This window comes from Temnothorax nylanderi, unplaced genomic scaffold, assembly GCF_030848795.1.
Source record: "Temnothorax nylanderi isolate EJ_2023f unplaced genomic scaffold, tnyl_v1.0 TNYL_tig0459_pilon, whole genome shotgun sequence".
Lineage (NCBI taxonomy): Eukaryota > Metazoa > Arthropoda > Insecta > Hymenoptera > Formicidae > Temnothorax > Temnothorax nylanderi.
The window spans coordinates 16,647-21,370 of NW_027249521.1; the positions used below are offsets into that span (position 1 = coordinate 16,647).

The 4,724-nt window shown below is 32.0% G+C and overlaps 1 long non-coding RNA gene across 1 annotated transcript; it reads right to left on the reverse strand.

The window, feature by feature from the left end:
• Window positions 1-206: 206 nt before the first annotated feature.
• On the reverse strand, window positions 207-3,213 carry LOC139782988 (uncharacterized). Its single transcript, XR_011721082.1, has 2 exons — window positions 991-3,213; window positions 207-932 (listed from the first exon to the last, which is right to left on the reverse strand). It is a non-coding gene; the product is annotated as an uncharacterized lncRNA (long non-coding RNA).
• Between the last annotated feature and the right edge of the window lie 1,511 nt (window positions 3,214-4,724).

The following is a 4,724-nucleotide window of genomic DNA, read 5'->3' on the forward strand; positions in this document are numbered from 1 at the left end:
CTGTCATCGCGGAGTGTGAACGTTTTGACAGTTTGAACGTTAGCGTAATGTCGTGTGAGTATAATAGTGTGACGTAGTAAAAATTAAGTAATAGTAGTAAAAAGTTAAATTATAATAAAAATTATAAAATTTAAAAAGTTAAATAGCGCGCGCGCAGCGCGCGTCTGTGAACGGTCGTTATCGAAAAATTTCAGATACGTTTCAGATAAATTCTATATAATGTTTTTATTATAATTTTTTATATTATTTTTAATATTTTATTATTTTACATAAGATACTTTGTGTTATCTTTTTATTTCAGTTACTAAATCAGTTCGCAAATTGAAAAAAGTCAAAAAAGACAGAGAAAGAAAGAGAAGAAGACGGAGAGAAAAAGTGAGAGATAAAAGAGAGAGGTAAGCCTTAAAATAATAATTAAACTTATATTGGGCGTAACTCGTTTACGATGAAGATGCGTGTTCGTCCGTAATTTTTTTATTCTTTGTGATTAGATGTTACAAAGTTAAAGATGATGAACAAGAAAAAAAGAAGGAGACAGAGAAAGAATAAAGAGAAAAAGAGAGAAAGAGAGAGAGAGAGAGAGAGAGAGAGAGAGAGAGAGAGAGAGAGAGAGAGAGAGAGAGAGAGAGAGAGAGAGAGAGAGAGAGAGAGAGAGAGAGAGAGAGAGAGAGAGAGAGAGAGAGAGAGAGAGAGAGAGGGAGGTAAACCTTAAAATAATTAAACATATAATAATAGAGAAAAAGGGGCTATTAGGGTCGAACGCGGTTCTTCGTGCGTGGAATCAGTTTATTCGTCTTCTTGTAGTACATTGAAAATAAACGTTTCGGTTCATTTTTGAGCCATCCTCAGCATTAACAAGCGATTTGCCGTACGTTCCCTTGTCAACTGGCGAGCTTACAGACTCGAATTAACGTGGACCAAATGATCCTTATCTGTAATTTTTATAAAAAAGTTAGATGCAATAAGAGCGAAAAAGCTTTATAGACTCACCAAAGGTCGAGGTGAACGTGGGGCATGAAGCCGTATACAATAAAAGTAGCGAAAGGACTTATCCGTCCCGTCCACACGTTACGCAGCAATAAAATGACAAAAATTTTGAAAAGAATGAGCGTGTCACAAGTCACGCCATCGATAACGTTTAGCATAAATAGTTGTGTCAATAAGATAATGGATTGTTATGATATCTGGTCTAAGTACCAATGACATCGCCAGAACTCGACACGTCACCGAGTTCAGTTAGCCAGTGAGAAGCGTTCATGGGCATAGTTTACAATTTATTTAAAACGGCTATATATGCATGGTGTAAAAATTCGGTGTCATCCTGCAAATTAATACTATTTCTCTGTAATTTTATATGAGTCATTTCAGAGACTAATCTTCTGGATAAATATCTTTCTTTATCAAGGATTTCCACGTTCTCCCAATCAAATTCGTGATCCAAATTTAATCTGTGTTCCGTGATGACAGATTGTGTCGTGGTATTTCTGTGAATGTGGTTACAATGCTCTGAAATTCGCGTTTTTAATTGCCTCTTTGTCTGGCCTACATATGAAGCGTCACAATTTTTGCAGGATATTTTATAAACCACATTTTTATTAGATTGAGTTGGGAGAACGTCTTTTTGTACCTTGATAAATTTGTTAAGTTTATTTAAGCTGAAGAAAGAGTTAAGTTTATTTAAGCTTGTTAATGCTAAGGATGGCTCAAAAATGAGCCGAAACGTTTATTTTCAATGTACTCCAAGAAGACGAATAAACTGATTCCACGCACTAAGAACCGCGTTCGACCCTAATAGCCCCTTTTTCTCTATTATTGTAATTCCCGAGAGTCATTCTATGATTTTAATTAAACATATATTGTGTGTAACTCGTGTGCGATGAAGATGATGATAACGTGTTTGTTCGTAATTTTTGTATTCTTTGTGATTAGATGTTTTGTGTACAAAGTTAAAGATAATAAACAAGAGGAAAAGTAGGAGACGGAGAAAAAAAGAAATGAAGAAAGAAAAAGAGAAAGAGGAGAGAGAGAGAGAGAGAGAGAGAGAGAGAGAGAGAGAGAGAGAGGGGGAGATAAGCCTTAAAATAATAATTAAACATATTGTGCATAACTCGTCTACGATAAAGATGATGATAGCGTGTTTGTTCGTAATTTTGTTATTCTTCGTGATTAAATATTGCAAAGTTAAAGATGAACAAAAGAAGAAAAGAAGGAGACAGAGAAAGAAAGAGAGAAAAAGAGAAAAAGAGAAAGAGAGGCAAGTAAGCTTAAAATAATAATTAAACTTATATTGTGCGTTACTCGTCTATGATGAAGATGATGTGATGGCGTGTTTGTTTGTAATTCCTTAATTCTTTGCGATTAGATATTGCAAAGTTAAAGATGAACAAGAGAAAAAGAAGAAGACAGAAAAGGAAAGAGAGAAAAAGAGAAAAAAAGAAGAGAGAGAAAGAGAGGCAGGTAAGCCTTAAAATAATAATTAAACTTATATTGTGCGTAACTCGTCTACGATGAAGATAATGATAACGTGTGTGTTCGTAATTTCTTCGTTCTCCATGATTGGGATATGACCAAGTTAAAGATGACAACTAAGAGAAAAAGAAGAAGAGTCGAGAGAGACAGAAAGAAAGAAAAAGAAAGAAACATAGAGAACAAGAGAGAACAAGAGAGAGAGAGAGAAAGAGGGGGGCGAGGCCGTGGGGAGTTAAGAATTTATTTTCGTAATCAAAGAGATAATAGGCATGTTAAAAATTTTGTATATAAAAATTGTACATATTTTTTTTCGAGGTTTTTAATTAATTATTAAAAGTGTATTTATATCGTTGCAAAAAACATGAAATTAATTTAAATAAAGATTTTTCTGTACAAAGTCATTTGAAAGTCATGTTGTTATGTATATACCGTTAAATTTTTCTTAATGCGTTATTATTAAAGAGCAATAGCGTTGCAAATGTTGTTTTGTGTAATGATATAGAAAAAAAGCTAAATGACGCGCGCGTAGCGCGCGCTTGTAGTGTTCTAGTAATCTATAAAAAATTCATTGTCCTAAGATGTAAGAAATTATACTTTTAAAAAATAAGTACATAATATAAATATACATTGGCCTAAGATGTATGAAATAATTCAGTTACAAGACAAATGAACAAAAGTAATTATTATTATTATATGCTCTAGAAAGATATAAAGAAGTGCTCTAGAAACCACACGCAGTGCTTACTGCTTACTGCACATGAAATTTAAAATAAAGAGAGAAAAAATTAAAATCAATTTAATTTTTTAAATATTCCGCTACAATATTGAATTTTTTAACTTGTATGTATTATATTGATCTATTGTCTATAAAAATTGAATATGTATAAGTAATAAAAAGAAATGTGAATATGAGCGATTTAAATTTATTATTCCAAATTACATGTAAAATAATTGAAAGATTATTATTATCACAATTGAATAAGCACATTTAGAATTAAAATTGCAAATAATTGTTACATGAATGTCTGATGATAAAAACCTTTGTCGCTCAATTCCTTTAGCTGTTGATTGTTTTATTATTACATTTATTTTATAACCCTTGTTATTTTAATAAATTGTTGAATGTATACTTACTTATGTTTACTCTTTGAATGTCGTTTTAAAAGGTTGAAATCTTTTACATAAAATATTATTATATCACATTTATTACATTTTGCTTTATATTCTGATAAGTCCAAATAATATTCCCGTAGCTTATCAGGTAGTGTGTAGCTAGCACAGATGTTACGCTGGTTTTTGAAGCGTTTCGGCGTTTATGCTACAATGATACACACCCACGTACACGCATATGGAATATTGCTTCATGTATGAATGTATGTGTTAAAAATTGCGCTGAAAATTTTATCCCATGGGGCGTATTTACGCCGACGTAATGATCAATAAGCCAATCACAAGACCCCTTGAGCATCCATTTTGAAAATAAGCTTTGTAAAGCAACACTGTGATTGGCTTATTAATTATTACGCTGCTTAAATACGCTCCATGGGACAGCCGATGTTTATGCTAGCGTAACGAAAACGAGCTTAAAGCCTTAAAGGATTAGCCAAGCTTAATACGTCATACGCCAGTACGCTATATGCTGGCTCTATGGGACTTCACCTTTACTGTCCTGTATTAGAATGTGGTACAGTGTACACAAATCGCTGCAACGTTTGCAAAATTGGTCACAAAGGTCGAAGACAAAAGAATGCTTTATTTATTGAAATGTATGTAAATATGGATATATATAATTTAAATTTGCCTTATAGCTACTAAATCATATAACTCTAACTTTCCTTATTCCATCATTAATTTTAATGCCTCGCTTATGGAAAGGAAAAGTCGTTACTTTAATAAAGAAAGACGTACATAAATGTTATAATTTATTTTAGTAATGTTATTTTATGCTTTAATAGGATATACTTTGAGCAAAGAAACAAAGATTTTAATGATATAATTGCATTGTCATATTATCGTTGACGATAGCATAAAATAAAATTTTATAACATTTATGTACGTCTTTCTTTATTAATCCTGGTCACTAGGGGTCATAATAACCCCAAAAATTTTTCAAATTAACCAGAATTGCACTAATTTCTAATTTTTCACTCTTCAATAAACACGTCTTTCTTACAGAATTTTTTGTTCATTTTTTTTAAAGAAAATTATCCACTTTGTATTGTAAAATAAATACCTTTTTTGAAACGCATGCTGCC